This window comes from Ursus maritimus, unplaced genomic scaffold (assembly GCF_017311325.1).
Source record: "Ursus maritimus isolate PB19 unplaced genomic scaffold, ASM1731132v1 scaffold_4, whole genome shotgun sequence".
NCBI classification, from domain to species: Eukaryota; Metazoa; Chordata; class Mammalia; order Carnivora; family Ursidae; genus Ursus; species Ursus maritimus.
The window spans coordinates 90,028,413-90,047,346 of record NW_024426552.1 but is presented as its reverse complement, the minus strand read 5'-3'; the positions used below and the strand labels follow the sequence as shown (position 1 = coordinate 90,047,346).

The window sequence follows — 18,934 nt, the reverse complement described above, 5'->3', positions numbered from 1 at the left end:
GCACAAATATTGTTCCAAATGTTTTTTTCTCTTGTTTCATATAATTAACCTAGTGTCATGGATGAGAAAGAAAGCTGCTACTTAAAGCAATAGAATTACTAGGTACTGGCTGGTAATTCATACCTATTTGACAAGAGGAATATCTCGTGTTCACTAGTATGTGACTTTCCTCTTGTCATGTGTTGAGCAATATGCCTCCAAAGCCCTAAATACAACATTCATTACTTATACTTGCCTCTCAACATTTACTGAGCATATATTATGTGCCAGATACTGTGCTAAAGGCTAAAGGTGGAGACAGACATAGCCTGGTCCTCCACTGACTTATAGGAACCGAGGGGAATTGTCACCTGGGCCAGGAGGACCAAGAGCCCAGATGAGGAATAATGAGGTTTGAATTAGATAGTGCTAGTGGGCATGGAGAAGAGGTGATGCATTTGAGAGATATTTAGAAGGTAGAATCAGAGGCGCCTGGGTGGCTCAGTTGGTTAAGCATCTACCTTCAGCTCAGGTCATGATCCCAGGGTCCTGGGATGGAGTCCCACATCTGGCTCCCTGCTCAGCGGGGAGTCTGCTTTTCCCTCTGTTCCTGCGCCCCTTCCCCCTGTTCCTGCTCTCTCTCTCTCTCGCATGTGCACGTGTGTGCAAAAATAGATAAATACAATCTTTAAAAAAAACCAGAAGGTAGAATCAACAGGACTTAGTAGCAGTTAGCATGTGGGACAAGGAAGGAGCCCAGGGAACTATAAAGGGGTTTCTTGACCAAGACAAGACAGAATGATTGGATTTAATGTGTGAGTCCTACTCTTGTCACTTAAGGTTAATTCAGTTTCACATCTCATCATTAATAAAAAGCCGTTTTAAGAACCTAATAGAAGGCATTAAGACGATTTCTGCCTGGGATTCTAGCCAATGAGGTACGGAAGCTTGCCACAGGACACTCCACGGCTTCAGATACAAATGAAGCTTTGCTTTGAGTCCATAACAAGCCTAGTTCATAACAAGAGCACGTGCTATAAGACAGTTTCGATCTAGGCTACATTTAACAGCTTATCTCTCCTTTTCTTCTCCTGATGCTCCCATGGCGAAGATTGTCAACGAACACCTGTACATAGCCAAGCCCAATGGAGTCTTTTCGATCTGTGTTTTCCTTGACCTCTCCACAGCCTTTGAAACTATTGACCACTTTCTTCATGAAATCCTCTCCCCTTTGACTTCCACCCACCATTTGCTTTGGTTTTCTTCCTTTTCCAAGGCTTTACCTCCTCAGCCTATCTGAAGGCTCCTTTGCTCTGCTCACTCCTTAAAGGCTGGTGGCCTCAGTTATCACCTTTGGGCTGATACCCCACACATCCATATTTGCAGCCCAGTCCCTTCTCCTGCTCTATTGAGCTCTACATTGGACTATTTTCTGGATACTCTCCTGGGTGTCCTACAGACACATCAATCTCAAGACGTTTATAATGGAGCTGATGATCTCCTTGTCCCCAACACCTGCTCATCTCCCTGCATCTCCAGCTCGATTGCCAGCACTCATGACACTCCGGACAAGCCTAACACCTAGAGTCACCCTCGACCCCTGACCCCTGAGTGGATCACCATATCCTGGCAATAGCACCTCTTAAATATTTATTCCCTGTGTCCCCCTTTCTCTGTATGACTGGGATGGCCCTGGTTCAGCTCTCCATCTTCTCTCCCTCAGATAGCTTTGTTTCCAATCTCGTCTTTCTTAAGAAGTATCCTCCACACAGGCTCTGGAATGAGCTCTCTCAAGTCCAAATCTGCTCTTATTACTCTCCTGTGGAGTAATAGTAATAGTATAAGTAATAAATATTATTTTATACTAATAGTATAAGTAATAAATATTATCTCATTATATCCTTATGTGGCTCCCCTTAACACTCAAGACACAGCCAAGCTCCTTCATGTGACATTCATGTGTGCGCAGCTCCTCTCCAAGAATATGGACTAAGGTGAGCAGAAAAGGTGCGACTGGGAGTGTGGGGGTCAAAAGAGTAGCAGAGTGGCAGGCTGCAATACTAGATGTCACTCTTATGGCTTCCTAGCCATAGCTAAAATCTTACATAAATGTCTATGTCAGGAATGTTTCAAATTTAAAAACAATTCACACATCGTAGGGGAATATTTACTGTGGTCATGGAATCCAAGAGGAATCTGCAGGAAGGGAAACAGAGGAAAAGTCGATTTGAATTTCCATACCAAGGAATGGTGCCTTATTGAAGACGCATTGGGTTCAGCATTATTTATGACACATGGAGAACCTGATATGCCATGGTACGTTCGAAGTCAGACGGTTTGAGGTATAATCGTTTCCTTCATCACCTACCACCGAGCAGGCTTGAGCAAATCAATATTGAACCTCTTTGCACCTAAGAGACAAAATGTACCTCACATGTTGCCATATGAAATGGCATAATGACTAGTGAGAGCCTTACACAGGCTTGACACTTGATAGTTGCTCAAGAAATGCTTGCTTTCTTCCCCTTACTTCTAATCAAATTTAAATTCTTGGCTCTCATTTGAAGATTTTAGAAAGTACCCTTTAACCCTCTGTTAATTTTCAAAGAGCCCCAAACCAACCCAAACCAGACAAAACAAATAGCAAATGACCAAAAAGGATATTCAATGGAGAGATCCCTCACTTCCTTAGACAGTCCCTGCCCACAAAAGTAATGGTTCTTCTGAATTGCTTTATGCTTATGCCAGATATTTTATTACACATCTATTTCTTTTTTATATTTTTCTGCCATCCCCCTCCACCAACATCGCCAATATTGTTCTCTCTGGTGATTCCTCTTAAATCCTTAAATGGTACCATGTTGCTGTTACTTGAATCATCCTTCATTGGGTTCCTGTGACATAAAAAAGGCTAAATTAAATGTCAGAAGTGACACTCTATTTTCTTTGATAAATTGTAGAAATAAACACTACTTCATTTTTTTTCTTCCTAGGGTCAAAAGAATGGACAATAAATTTGAAGCAGTGTTCCTCTTAAATTTGTTATATTCGTGGCCATTATTTTGAAATATTTGCAAAATAATTTTATCCTCAAACTTTTTCCTCTAAGGTCTTATGAAATAAAAAATTGAGAGAATAGTTCATTGCAGCCCTTTTAGATTGTTAACCCCTCTTATTGTTTTTCTGATTTACCTGTTATGATTTTAAAAATTGAAATTTTATCATCATTGTCATAGAAATTTTAAAATCTGAAATATAAATTTGGAGTGAATGGATGTTTTCTTTAAATTCTTCTTGTCCCTGTGTGATGTTTTATTAAACTATAATCCTATATTCTTACCTACACTAAGGAACCATTTTTCTCAGCATTTCGTCATTGCCATTACCAAGGCAACTGTAGATCTTCCGGTACAATTAAAACATGAAATAGTGCCCATAACGAGAAGGTTCTTCTGCAGGGGGAGAATGACCCTCCCTCCTGGGCTCTCTGTATGGCACTCATGACAGTTTAATAGTTAGAAGGGACCTTAGCTGTCCTCTGAGCCAACTTCTTGTCAAATGTCCCAAGATCTAAACGCCCCTGACAGCTGAACCATTCCCAAGAGGGAAACTCATTCAGCTGTTATGTGGCTTTAAAGGTAAAGCTAGGGTGCCCAGCTGGCTCAGTCGGTAGAGCATGAAACTCTTGATGTCAGGGTTGTGAGTTCAAGCCCCATGTTGTATGTAGAGATTACTCAAAAATAAAATCTTAAAAAAAAAAAAATGTCAGAGGTCTTTCTTAATCTGGCCAGAGATTTACTTCTTATATTCTCGATGTCATATATTCTTTTTTTAAAAAGATTTATTTATTTATTTGAGAGAGAGAGAGAGAAAGAGGAAGGGCACGAGCCGGGGAGGGACAGAGGGAGAGGGAGAGAGAATTTCAAGCAGACTCCCCACTGAGCACAGAGCTCCACTTGGGGCTCGATCTCACGACCCTGAGATCATGACCTGAGACGAAATCAAGAGTCATCTGCCAACTGCCTGAGCCACCCAGGTGTCCCTCTATGTCATATATTCTTAAGAGTCTCTATGTCTCTATGCCTGCAACTCTTAATAATACAGCACATTGGTTCTCACATGTGATTCCCATGCCAGCAGCATCAACCTCACCCAGGAACTTGTATGAACTGGAAACTTGAGGGTTGGGTCCCAACAGTCTGTGTCAGGAAGCCCTCCTCCTGGTGATTCTGATGCATGCTAACGTTTGAGAAGCACCGGTGGAGGGTAGCAGAAAGGGGGTGAGACTTCAGAATGAGAAACATCTGGTTTCAAATCCTGGCCTTCTTTTGGGCTTAGGCAAGAGCCTCAGTCCCTCCCCGGTCTGATGGCACTGATGAAGATAGCTAACTCCCAGTCTTGCTGAGAGAATTCAATTTCACTATAGAGGTAAACCACACAGCAGAAAATCTAACACTATTTAAGCACAAAAATAGTGTCTAGTGTTCTTGATTCAACTCAGCACATTAGACGCCTTTGGATATCAGCCTCTATAGAGTCCATTCATTTGAGAATGCACAAGTACAGAATGAAAATTTCAGACATATCATGAAAACTGTGATATGTAGAGAAGCTTAATGACATGTTCCAGGACACACAGCTCAATCATTGGCGTCTGGAAGTCCTGTAGGTGCCACCCAGACCTCAACTCTTCAATCAACCCATGTTCATCTGTCACTTAATGAAGCTACAAGACGTCTAGTTCTGGGCCTGGTGATTACACAAGTAAGGATTTAAATTTTCTCAGTATACTGTCTGAATTCATTTTAACCTTACTGAAGCATTTCTCCCCAGTACTGAGTGCCTGGCTATTTATTTATTTACTTCCATTTTCCTTTCTCAGTTGTATGCCTCTCTGTTCTGAAAGGGTTTAAGGTGACCATCGGACATTCTGTCAAGAGTTGGCATTCCGGCTGCTACGGCACCAACCGTGGGACCAGCGAGGTGCAGTGATTGCTTCCCAGAACTTTCGTGCTCAGTAAAGTGTGCACAGTTCTGAAGATCCCAAACTGATTCATAAGTGAAGTGGCCTAAGACCAAGTGCTTTAGGTTAACTGGGATCCCATGTATAACGTGTTAAAAATTATATTCAGTCATCAAGAAATATGTTATTTTTGGGTTATTTCTTGCCCTTGCTTTCACAAAGAAATGTGCAGACATTTTACTATGCCCTTGCTGGGGAGAAGTAAATTGTTAATGTTCACCATCACAGGCCAAAAACAGTCTGCTCTACAGGCCTTCCGGAAGGAATAAGGCACCTTTACTTTCAAACAGCCTGTTTCCAGTTTTGTGTGGTTGATGATATTACTGGACTAGTGACAGAGGCCGAGGTAGAAAAATAGACTGGGTTACTTATAACTCTTTGAATGTGGACACATCAGCTTGTGGGAAGGAAACTATTTAAAATGGGGCTTAGGGAAAGGGGGGAAAAATCCCCTTTCTCCATATGAGATTCTTCCACAGTGTTGTCATGCAATCTTGAAAACCTCCATAGAACAGTGGATCACTCTCATTGGATATATGCAAATTATCTGAGACCCAGTGGTTTCCTGCCAGGCAAAAACTTATAATAACAGAGCAAGAATGCAATCCGAGCCCTTGCTCTCTGAAATCCCTGAAAGAACAGAGTCGCTCTTGACAGGGCGATTTCAGCCCTTGACATTCCAGGAAATAGCTTAATAATGTCATTTAGGCTGGGGTTGTAACCAATCCTAAGATACAGAGACACAAATGCCGTGTGTAAGATTTAAAATATCAGTTCAGGAACCATTTTTCATTTTCACAGAGAGTTTAACAACAAAAGCGCCACTACCACAAAAACGAAGCAATGCATCCTAATTAAATTTAGCATTGTCCCCGCTAATTAAACCCAATCTAGGAAAAAGGAAGGGATTCTGCCAAGAAATTACAGGCACATCCTGAACACTATTTCTTTTCCATTTACTTTCCTAGCTACTAGGTCCGTGTCATATCCAGGATGTGATACCCAAACAAAACTGTGTTCTGATCATTAATATAGGTGTAGAAGTGAACCCCACCCTTGGGGCCTCAAAGGCCTTTATGAGACACGCTGGCCTTTACATTTCAATGTGTTTCATTTTCTCTGGGTGCAGCACAGCTGAAAAAGGTTACAAGACTCAGGTTAAAAGTCAGGAAGTGGATCAGGGCCCCACACTCTGACATCACTTTCTTACAATGCAATGATGCAATGACATTTCCTACAGGAAAATGATTCGAGCTGACAGGCAGCCTTAGTTCCCTGCTGTGGAAGGTGTCAGGCCTCCCTCACTCCAGCTCCTGCCTCCCTCCCTCCTGCCCCTTGTCTGGGGCTTCTCAGAGGTCAGAGAGAGAGAGAGAGACCCAAGCCACTTTAATTTGCGGCAGTCCTGATGTATTTAAAATGAAGATGTGCTAGAATTTAGTTGAAAAATTGTGAAATATTTTAACTGTTAAAGCAATTAATGCTTTTAAACACAACATATGCAATTTTGCCATTCACAAGACAGTTTCCAGATTTATTATTAAAAGCGACATGCAGGCAGAGGCACAAGGGATGGTTGTTCGTGTTGGCCGAAGGGAAGAGCCAGGGTTCAAATCTGGCTCACTCTCTGATCGCGAACCACGCTTGCTGGTGGAGCACTAGATCTGCCTTTTTCTGATGCATGCGCACGTCTCACCGCCAGTGATGGATGGATGGTCTTGTAACAGACCCAGGTTTAAGTCGAATGATGAATTCGTCTTCTGCTTTCAGTCCTGGGTGTCTCTATAGCTGCAGGTGTAACATCTTTCAGAGGAGTCTCCAGATGTGCCCATTTGAGGACCCGCCTGGTTCTGAATTCTGGGCAAATGAGTCTCCTGGCAGTATCACCCCAGCCCATACAGAGCCTTTGGGGAGGGGGGACTTATAAACAGGTGCTGCCCATGAACCCCCACAGGCTGTGTGAGGAACATGGCTTGGTGAGTAGCAGCGCTGAGCTGGGTTCCAACCTGGCCAAGTAATTTTATGCTATAACTATAATACCGTAACGGCGCGCCTGGCCCCCAATATGGTAGACGCTGCTCTGGACTCCCATACAGACACAGCTGCTCCAGCCCTTAAGACCGAGTTAGAGACCTGAATCCAGGCAAGAAGAAATTTAAGGGCTGGCGCTAGTCCTGGGACTCCACATCAAACTGTCCTTGCTTTTGCATCCGTGGCCTTGTAACTCGGGTCCTGGTTTCTGCATCTGTGTGAGTTCTAGTGGCTGGTGCCTGGGCAGTGCTGCCTGGGACTAAGCATTGATTGCCTGATTTACTTACCGTGCCTCTTCTGGAGACCTCAGGTCTGCCCCATAAAGCACAGAAGGAGGAGTCCAGACTTAGAACTTTCTGTCATTTTTCTTCTGTCTGTCGCCCTGCTTGGATCGCCTCGGGAGTTCATGGAATCTGCCAAGCCATGACTGCAGATAAGACAAGAGAACAGCTTCCTGATGCTTCCTTTGTCTGTTTCAAAACAAAATTCATACTGAGTCACGTTGATGTCAGAGGAGAGTCACCAGGAGAGGTCTCAACGACAAAAAAATCAAACAGTATGACTTCAGAAATGTAAAGTCCTACTATCCGTGATGGATTTATCTGCCAGAAGCAATGCTTCTAGATACTCTGCTAAGTTTGCCAGACAGGTTTAAGCTCTCTATGGCCGTTGAGTGGCTAGGCATCAGGGATGCTTTGAGACACAGTTTACGCAGCGCCCCCAAGTTGGGAGTGCCTCTTCAAATCATTACACTGTAACTGGATGCAGCTTGCAGTGACAAATACGCTATCTCTGGGAAAGTTCACCAATATCTGAAGACCTAATACATTCCTTTAGGATGAGTCAAAAACACAAGGCAGTTGTCACACCTTTCCTCATTACCCTCTGGCTGTTCCCTCAGACATGTGGGGTCTTCATAAGTGAGTAACTGTTTCCAAAGTCTTTCAAAGTATCAGTGGTTACAACCTGGGAAGCATAACATGCCTAGAAAGGAGTATAGAATGTAAAATGTCCGAAATTACTGGGGTTTTACTACTCTGCCAAATTTGCATTCTTACACTATCTAATCACTCCCTTTTTAAGGCCTCGTTATTTCCTATAGTCAAACTTCCGAGGAAAACAGGGATTTCTTTTACATTTGGTACATTTGTAGAGTCACAAGATCTGGGGCCTGTATTTTTCACCGTTTGAGGAAACTTCTGCTTGCCCGTACGTGTTGGAAGTGTCATTTCACCTGAAAACACAGATCAGACTTGCTGAAGACTGTACCCTTTCACCTTGCTCGAGGCGAGGAGAAAGATCAAAGCTTCCTGTTTTTTTAGGGATGACCCCTTCTTTGTTCCGAACACTTCTCACATCTCCTGTTTGTGGAAGCTTCTGCAAAGACTGAATTGTTTTTCTATTCCATAAATCCACTTCGGATAAGCAAGTCTGTCATTGCCCATTTGGCCTCCTAGATGAGGGAACTTACTATGTGGTTAGATTCTTTCCTTTATAATGGCTCTTTAAAATCATAGTATCTAAAACACATGTTTTAGGAGAAAGAATTGTCGGAATTAGATTTTTTTTTAAAGGTATTTGTAATCAATACGCTATAATGATAAGATGGCTATAGACCAAGGAAAAAACTCTTGTTATCAAGTCTGCAATGAACAAACCAAATGCCTGAACGGCTTTCTGTATTTATTTGTTAATTTCCTTAGTTCTTTTTGGGTTGAAGTAGAATACAAACTAAACCATGATATATTGTTTCACTTAGTTCAGTCCCTGATTATTGATTAAGAATATGTGGAGGGATCGCCAGAGGACCAGGTGCAATGACTCAGGAAATGAAATCTCCTCGTTGACAAAACAGAGATGATACAGAGATAAACACCACAACGACTACTCAGGTTCAATACTTCCCAGGCGAAGGACTGGAAAGCAAATCATTTCACCTTTTTTGGTCTTAGTTTTCTCATCTATAAAACGGAGGAGCCAAATAATTGTACGGTCCCTTTAGCTCTTAAATTCTGGGACTAAAAGAAATACAGGCCAGTGTTAAAAAGCACATTTAAAAAGCGCAACCCCTCACGGGCTTTGTTTGGCAAATAGCACGAGGGAGATAAGCTCAAATCTGAATTACGACCACTGATAGGGAGCCGGCCGCTATTACAGACACAGTGAACAACAGAAGGAAAACGATGGAGCTTAGCCAGCGGTGGGAGAAAACATCGAAATGGCACAGACAGACTGGCCGGGAGGGAGCCGGAGCAGAGAGCTATAGAGCAGGATGGGGCTGAGCGCACTGCAGGTCTCAGATCAATCAATCAGCGAGGATTTTATTCTACTCGGGTTACTCTATTTGTGAAGGGATTCTTAAGGGGGCGCCTGAGATAACATGGCCAAGGATTATAAGCCATACTAAGTATAGAAGACTGCGAAAATATCCTAGCATCCAGCTCTCTAAGGCTAGCGGAGGAAGGGCATGTGTAAGTAAAGAGGGCTTAGAAAATATTTTAAGAATGCTCTGAGGTTCCTCTTCAAACAGAGGGGTCTGGCTAAGGATTGGGAAGAAACGGCAGTTACAAGCAGCCAGGGGACGGCAACCAAAATGGAGTTACTCTCCCCAAGCGAAGACTTTGGACAACACCAACTGGGGCGGGTATTACCAAACTGTTGCAAGCCATCAGTGCGGCTGCCCACGAAGGAAGACTCCTCACATGTCCTCAAGACACAAGCGACACCTCAGTGTCGTAGGAAGATTTCCCACAGGACTCATTTGTCTCAGAGATAGAAAAGTACGTGATGCCGGGTAATGCTGTGTTCTCTTCCACAGTGAGAACTAGGTGAAGCCCACTGCATTGCCCTTTTTGCTCTGCTTGCTAGGAAGCCGGAGACAGAATTTAGATTCAATTTCGGGACTTCCACTTCAATATCTAACCTACTGTTTTAAAATGGGTAACTTCTCACCTGATCTGTTGTGCTTAGCAATTTTGCGGTATTTGTATGTTTACTTACATGCCACCTCCTTCATTCATTTATTTCGCAGGGTATTCATAAAGCATTTATTATGCGCCAGGCACATCCAGTCATTTAGAAGGGCAGGTGGAATGTGGCTCTGGCCTGGCAGGCAGGAGACTCGGTCTCTGGCTTGTGCTGTGTTTAGGTCTTACGGCTTGGTGTTTATATTCGGGATACAGTTCAAGCATTTTCCAGATGAACAAGGGTTCTGGGACATATAGCTAGTTTTCCTAATAACTCACTCCATTTCATCTCAGTTAGGAGTGGATTTTTCCCCTGAGGGTCTTTGATCCTACGGCTGCAGACATTCTGGCACCAGGGAGCCTTAGAGGTCAAGGCTCCAGGACACACAGAGGTCAATGAAATCAGGGGACATCTTAGAAACCGCTGACAACCAACAGGGGTGAGCTCTGTGGCTTCCAAGATGGATGGATGATGTCATGTGTGGTATAAATAAGTGTGTGCTTCCTAAGCTCTGACTGGGATCCAACAGGTGTGTCCCTGAACAGTGCTCTTCGGAAGAGACCCTCTGAGGAAAAAATAGTCAATAAACTTTGTGCTTCCCTGAATCTAGGAAGTCTCCTTTTTTATGTCAGCCTACCCAAAATTGAGCACCGTGACGTACAAAGGCAAGAGTTGGAACTTGCGTTTCAATTTCCCCATCTGTAGAATAAAGGAGCTGGACTTACTAGACTTCTAGCCCCTTGTAGCTCTAATCATCTGGCATTTTATGACCCAGTTCTCCTTCCAGTACTTTGGCCACACCGCTCCACACAGATAGTCATCATTATCATCCTCTTCAAAACTAATAAAGAGCAATACATAGTATGCAAACAAGTCCAGAGGTAACACCTGTGTATTGGCAACACTGAACGACAAGCTTGAGACCTACTGAAAGTTATGGCAAAGACCTACTAGACACGGTTGCTTTTCAGGATAGATCATTTTCCTCATAGCATATCCAAGTCCATGGCAAAATATTGACACGAAGTCTTAATGTACACCTACATTCGTACCCACAGTCACATATTAGCACAGCAATGTGTATATAATACGTGTGAGAAGAATCCAAATAACGTGTGAACTTAGGAAGTGGTTTATCAACATTTTTATTTCATATCAGTGATTTATATATAAAACAAACATCTGGGAGTATAACAGACACAAATAAAGGGAAGACGCAATTTCTGTCCCGAAGAATTTATGACTCGGCAGAAGTGTTTAAAAATGTAACCAGCATTGCGTGCAAAACATTTCAATAGGTTCAGTGATATTTAAAATATGTACAGAGGAAAGCAACACAGTCATTTATAGTGAAATATCAATATTGAGTACTATCTGCTATGCTAAATGCTGACTAAAAATGGTAACAGAGGGGCGCCTGGGTGGCACAGCGGTTAAGCGTCTGCCTTCAGCTCAGGGCGTGATCCCGGCATTGTGGGATCGAGCCCCACATCAGGCTCTTCTGCTATGAGCCTGCTTCCTCTCCCACTCCCCCTGCTTGTGTTCCCTCTCTCGCTGGCTGTCTCTATCTCTGTCAAATAAATAAATAAAAAATCTAAAAAAAAAAAATGGTAACAGAGATCTCTGCACTTTATACCCTTAACATCTGATTAAAAGGATACTTATTTCATTCATTCATTCATTCATTCATTCATTCAATTTATTCTGCAAACAATTATTGAATGCTTACTATGGCAAAAGCACAGTGATAGGCACTTTGGAGGACAGAGGCATGATCTCTTAAGGATTCCTGTCTTCAAGGATCTTAAAATTTAGTGGCAGTAAGGAAACAGCTAACAAAGCAGAATGGAAAAGAAGTATCAGTAAAGGGCCAGGGAACACTTTGAGGACAGAGTAATCATGCCCAGAGGTTAGGAAAGCCTCCTAGGGGAGATGGCCCTGGAGCAAGAAAGATGAGAAACATTTTAATGATGGAGGCAAAGGGGAAGGTCATCTCAGAAGGAGAGTTCAGTGAGAACAGAGGCACAGAGGCATGAAAATTAATGCATGCCCTGGGAATAGCAAGTAGCCTGGGATGGCTGAGCGTGGTATCCAAAGAGAACAGGCGAGACGAGGCCAGGAACTTAGGATGGAGCCAGCACATGGATCACTCCCAAAGGCACATTAAACCTACAGATTCTATTCAGCTAAAGTAGGGAGTCAGCAGAGGTTCGTAAGGATCCGGACAAATAGGAGGCTGGCCACATCCTCCATATCGAACATGGAACTTCCGTAACGAACTACTGCTAACGAGTAATTAAGTAGGGTAGGGGAAAAAAGGGCCTTCTAGATTAGAAGATTTAGGGGCTCCAGGGCAACAAGAGGAAGTCTTGTGTGGGATGTATTCACCTAGCCAACTCCAACACATCCTTTAGATATCAAAGTGAACATTTCTTCCTCACGAAAGCCTCCCTGCACCCTGATTGAATCAGGTCTCTCTACTGTGGAACCACAGAGATCCTTGCACCTTTCTTTCACAGAGTTTGTGATTACACACTTGGCTGCATTTGATTCATGTGTGTGTCCCTCATTGGACTGTAAGGTCCACAAAGGCAGGGATTCTGTGTTTGTTTCGCCCTTCAATTTTACTGTAGGCTACTCGATATGTCTGACCCAGAGTAGGGACTAAAATATCTGATGAATGAATGAAAACGGAAGGACTGAAGGATTGAAGGAGGACAGAAGGAAAAAAAGAAAGGAAGGAGGGAAGAAAGAAGGAAAGAGAGAAATATGGGAATGGACACATTGTTGGAGAAGAGTAATGAACAATAATGTTTGGGAACTTACAAGCGGGTGTGGTGGTTTTAAAATACAGCTGCAAAATTCTTTGACATTGCTCTCATCGAAAGGTGGGACAGCCTTCTCCCTTGAACCCGAGCAGCCTTGTGATGAACAGAATGCAGTGCAGAGGATGGTGTATGATTTCCAAGGCTAGGTTGAAACTACTTGGTTCTCTTAATACGCTCACTCTGGGAGAAGCCAGCTACCATGTAAAAAGTTGGACCACCTTGAGACCACCAGGCTGAAGAAACCACCTTGCTGGACGTTCCAGAACAGACTGAGCTCATCTCTGCCAAAAGGGAAAAAAAAAAAAAAGTGAATCAAGTTGTCTCGAACCCTTGAGACCATCTCACTGCCAGCTGAGTGCCTTTGAGTGACCTTAGTAATTTCCCCGAGAAGCAAAAGAATTGTCCAGCTGAGCCCAGCCTGTAGAGCTAACCCACAGAATCTTTTGCACAATAAAATGGTTTTTGTTTTATGCCAGTCAATTTGGGATAATTGTTAATAGCAGTAGTAACTGGCACGTCAACCAAAGTCTCGTAGAATCCTCTCCAATCACCACCCGCCCGTAGCAGTTCAGGAAACTGAGATCCAGAGAGATTAGCTTGTTTAACCATGTTTCTACATTGGCAGCAGTAAAGCAAGGCATACGAACAAATCTTCTGACCCCCAGGCCATTGCCTTTTTCTTTCTAATACATGATAATGCATTAAGAAAAATTTCTGTTTAATTATATGCAGGGTCCCGAGAACAACTCTTTGTCATGCCACAATTTTATTCCCATTGATGCTTTCTTTCCATTGATAATTAATGGATTAGTCAAACTCCTTGACGTATATACAAAAAGTGAACTGTGGGCTCCCCGTGTGCGGAGCTTACAAATGCTGTCGATGATTTGGACATTTGAATGCAACTACCTCCCAATTAGAGGAAGAAGCATGTTCAACTATATAAAACACAATAACATTTCTTCTCAAGTTTGTGGCATTCGAATTCTTAGCTGACTAGGTTTTCAAGGCTGTCAGTTCCAAATTCACTGAAAGATCTTTTCTGCTGAAAGAAAAATGCCGCCTCTATTAATATCCACCTTTTCCTCTGCAGACACTTGCTAGCTGGTGATTTATTATGGACAAGCTGCTTCCTGTTCCTTTTGAAATTTAGATTCTTTCTTTTCTCTTCTTTTTCTTTTTCTTTTTTTTTTTTTTTAAATTCTGCAAGTAGAGGAAGAATGCCTCATCTCTTGTCCCCAGGGCGATTTAGTTAAAGCTAATCTTTAGGACAGAGTTTGGGTATTTACAACTCACAAATTAATGCGGCCTGATCCCACACAAAAGAGAGAGGGTCTCGCGGCTGTATCCGATGTCAGCTGGGAATGAATCCGAGCAACAAATAAGGAAGACCAGCTCTCCCGCACCGTGTATGGGAAAAGGTTCTTTGAGATTTTGGAACTCCGGGATTACATTGCAAAGATGGGAACCTTTTCCCTTAAAAAGATCAAAGATATTAATTATCCTTTTGTTAGTGATAATGTCACTATTTTTTAGAGAGACTCCATCTGAGGAAAACAACCAATCTAACATGTATGCTCTCCATTAACTCTATCTCAAAGAAAACCATGTACACTGGTGACTCAAAAGTTAATGTTTATCTTACTACATTTTTCCTATTCCTACAGTGAAACCCATGAAAAATCTAAGGAAAAACAATGTCGAATTCAATTTTATTCAGAATTTCTCATAATCACAGCTTCACAGATTGTAACGAATGCTAATCTCTTAAAAATCCCACTCGTGATGTAGAAAGTACTTGAGAAGAGTGTGCGGATGGGGCCGTTAGGTGATGTTAGGTATTAGGACTCTCTGAGTTGCAAATGCCAGAACACCCACCTCAATCCAGTTTTAACAAAAAGCGGAATTGATTTGCTTACATAACAGAGAAGTACAGACTTAGAATGCGCCTCAGGCACAGCTAGAAGAGGGGGCACTTTGGGGCTAGGCTTCTACCTCCAGATGCTGTCTCCCTCACTCTGTTTTCCTCAGTGTTGGTTGGCACCTTTCTCAGGCTGAACCCGTGTAATGGAAAAGATGACCACTGGCAGCTCTCAGCTCATTCGGCCAGCTTCCAAACTCAGCAGAAGAATTCTGGGTCACTTCAGACACAGGCCTGGGGCCCTGATCCTGTCTGGTCCCTCTTGAGTCATGTGCCCACACTTGTGGAATTCTCCGTGGCCACACCTGTAAGGTACTGAGGATGTATTTTAGAACTTACCAGGAGTTGTATTTAGATTTTGGCATAATTTATTTTTAAATAAAATCTTTGCCTTAAAGACAGTGTGTAAAATGGCATGCCAAGTTATACAGCTAAGCTTTCCAGAAACTCTGCCTTTCTCTTAAGCTATTTTCCCATACATATCTTCACCTTCTTTTCAATACCAAACTTACCGAAAGCTTAATCTATATTTGCTTATTCTCCTTTCCTGCCACAATCCTCCTGCCATCTAATCTCACTTCTTTACTAAAGTGGCTTTCCCAAACATCACTCGTCACCTCTCCACAGCCAAATCCAATGGCATCTTTCTGGTCTCCTCCTGCTTGTCCTCTTGGCAACATTAGACACTCTGAGCCACTCCCCTATTTCTTGGCTCACTCTATTCCTGCAGCTTGTGCTCCTTCTTTTTCTCCAATAGATCCTTCCTGGTTTTCTTTACTAGCTTCTGCTAATGTTCAGCAAACTCCGTAAACATACATTTTCTCCAAGGTTCGGTCTTCAGTCTTCTTTTCTTCTAACTTTATAGTCTGTCATTGGGAACCTTCATTCAGTTCCATGGCCTCAACCTTCTCCTAACTGTTGTTGACTTTATGATCTCTAAGTTTAGTCTCCTGTCTGTTCTTAGGTGTTAGACAGTAATTTTTGAGTGTTCCTCAAAAATTCCACTTTGATGTCTGACTTTGTGTGTTCGGACTACTGTAACAGAATACCATAGACATGGTAGTTATGAGCAATAGCTCTGGAGGCTGGGAAGTCCAAGATCAAGGCATCAGCAGATTCGGTGTCTGGCAAAGACCTGCTTCCTGGTTCATAGCTGTCTTCTTGCTGTGTCCTCACATAGCAGAAGGGGTGAAGGCACTCTCTGAGGTCTCTTTGATAAAGGTGTTGATCTTATTCATGAAGGCTCCATTCTCATGACCTATCACCTCCCAAAGATCCCCACCTCCTAAGACCATCACCTTGGGCATTAGAATTTCAGCATCTGAATTTGGGAGAGGACACAAACATTCAGCCTATAGCAATGTCCTTCTATCGTCAGAAACTCAATATTTTCAGAAGCAAATTTATCAATTTACTCCATGCTGTCCTCTGTAGCCTTTGAAATGTTACCACCATTCTTCCAGTCATCCAGGGCAGAAGAAAGTGGAATAATTTCCGCTCTTCATTTTTGCCTAATATCCAGATGGACCTCCAAAGACCCCAACCTGCGCTTTCCTATTCCAATTGCCTCTGTTCTGGTTCAGGGCTTCATCCACTCTTCCCTGGCTGTTACAATAACATCCCAATTTCTTATTTATTTTATCTAAGCCATCTTACTAAAAAATCCATGTTCACTACTCTCAAAATTGTTCATTCCATCCCATGCTCTAAGTCCAAAATACTTCATTTTCGAGACTTTTTATTACTAAACTCAATCCTTCTTTCTAACCTCATCTCCCATATGTTCATTTCAGACATTTTCTGGTTGAGCCACACCACCCACCCCTCCACATCTCTGTTCATCTTATTCCTTGGGTTTCAACAGTGTTCTTTCATCACCTGTCAATATTCCGCTCATCCTTTAAGATCCACTTGTGGTAGACAACAGTGTGGGTCATCAAGTATTTTTGGTTCTTCCCCCTTCTAAACACATGATAGATTGTGCTCTTCTCACCCCTTTGCATTCGGCAGAGACATGTGACTCAATTTGGCCGGTGAAATATAAGTACAGTGACACATGACACTTCTGGACAGAAGCTATATAATTTAGTGTGAGTTGGACTATTTTTTCTTTCTTCTTTTTTTTTTCTTTTTGTTCACTGAAGTGATTGGCAATGTCCCAGATAACAATTGCTCAGACAGTCTAGAGTAAAGATGTCATGGACCAAAGCTCCCACTCGAACTGTGATGGGCAAGTAACATGAGCAAGAAATAAATGTAGGTTGTCTTCATGTAATAAAAAGTCTGACTCCATTTTTTGATGTCGGACTGCTGACATCTTTTAAGCCTCACCCCTCCCTCTTCCCTTCTGTCCCACATCTGCAGGAGATGATAAAAAACCCTGGGTGCACCTTTCTTTGATGGGAAGTTCAGACCATGCAAGCCTCTTCTCGCATCAGAGAACACTCCCCCGGCCCACCTTCTAACTATTATTAAAATCTCAGGCTGGTCTCCTTTTTTTGTTCTTTCAAGCCGTTTTTAGACCAGTTTGGGAGAACTTCCCTACTCCCCCCAGAAAGCCTCACTATGTGACAAACCTCATATCATCTTGCTATATGTGTAGTGTTATTTCCCTTGACATCTGAACCAAATTTGGTATGGGAGGCCCCATCCTGCTTTTGAGAAATGACCATAATAGTTTGTGAGTTGGGCTTTGGTTTCCTTTTCAGAGGTCATAACTAGGCTCCTAGGAAAGTGCTATTTCTTGATCTACGCGTTTGTTATAGGCGATTGTTCACTTTGCAAAAACTAATTGGTCTGTATGTTTATGATCTGTGCACTTCTTATAAGCATGTTATACTACAGTAAAAGATTATTTTAAACATTTATTGGGAGTATCCTTAAATAATCTCTACCTTGTTTTCTTTATCACTATCTGAGTATATTTATTGAAATAAGGCCATGTATATGTATGTATATGATGAAAAAGTAGTTGATGATAGAAGAAGGAAGCAGACATTTAACAAGAAAGCTAATTATTAAGAAAGGCAGAATGATATAAACTTTAAATAGAAAAACAAGCAATATTCCTTTGTCATCGCAGAAGGAGAATATCAGATAAAGCTTCAGAGAGAGGGTGGCATTTTTCAGAGTGTATCAGTCAGGGTGGGTGAGATTATGCTGCATAACCACTATTTTGATATCTGTTACCATGACTGTCAGTGAATCTTGCCTGTCTGTGAACTTCATATAAATATAATCTTAGGGTATACTTTTCTTTTGTGTCTAGCTTCTCCCGCTTAGCATTACATTTATGAGATTCATTCATTTTGTTGCATGTATTGGGAATACAATCTTTTTTGTTGTTCTGTAGTATACGTTGTATGAATATACCCACAATTCATTTCGCCAGTTTCTTGTTGATGGTCAGTTTTTGACTGCTATGAATAATGCTGCTGTGAACAAGTCTTTTGTACACACACGAATGTGTTTCTATTATGTTTATACAGAGGACTGAAATCATTTGGCATCTGATATACTTACGTCCTATTTTAGGAGATACCGCCAAATTGTCGTCTAGAGTGATTATACCAATTTACATTTCTACCAGCAGTGTATGTTTTTCTGTATCTTTGTCAGCTCTTTGTATTGTCAGTCCTCTTAATTTTAGCCATTTTAGTTCAAGTGCAGTGAAATCACATATGTTTTTCCCTAATGGATAGTAATATTTACTGGCCTTTTGAGTATCTTCTTTTGTACATCTTTGTTCCAGTCTTTTGTGCATTTTTCTACTGGATTGTCTGCTCTGTTTCTTACTGATTTTTAGAAGTTCTTTAAAAATTGTGGCTCTGAGTCATTTTTGAGTTCTATGCATTGCAAATATATTCTTCTGTTTTGTGGCTTGTGTTTTTATTCTCTTCAGGGTGCCTTTTGTGTGACAGAAGCTCTTACTTTTATCAATGTCTAATACACCAATATTTTCCTTTATTGTTAGTATTTTCTATGCCCTGTTTAAGAACTAGTTTTCTACTTCAAAGTCACAAAGATATTTTCCTGTTATTTTCCAGGGGCTTTATTGTTTTTCCTTTTACATTTAGTTCTATAATCCATCTGGAATGGCTTTTTCAGTATGGTGTGAGGTCACGGGTCAAGATTCATTTTTCATATCTATCTATCTATCTATCTATCTATCCAATACATGTATGCACA

The 18,934-nt window shown here is 41.9% G+C and overlaps 1 long non-coding RNA gene across 2 annotated transcripts; it reads right to left on the bottom strand.

Moving 5' to 3' along the window:
• Positions 1-2,784: 2,784 nt before the first annotated feature.
• LOC121100512 lies at positions 2,785-13,189 on the bottom strand. 2 transcript variants are annotated; one of them, XR_005832269.1, is made up of 3 exons: positions 12,824-13,189; positions 7,318-7,500; positions 2,785-2,873 (listed from the first exon to the last, which is right to left on the bottom strand). It is a non-coding gene; the product is annotated as an uncharacterized LOC121100512 (long non-coding RNA). The 2 variants fall into 2 exon arrangements; XR_005832268.1 differs by lacking the exon at positions 2,785-2,873 and adding an exon at positions 6,505-6,787.
• Positions 13,190-18,934: the final 5,745 nt, after the last annotated feature.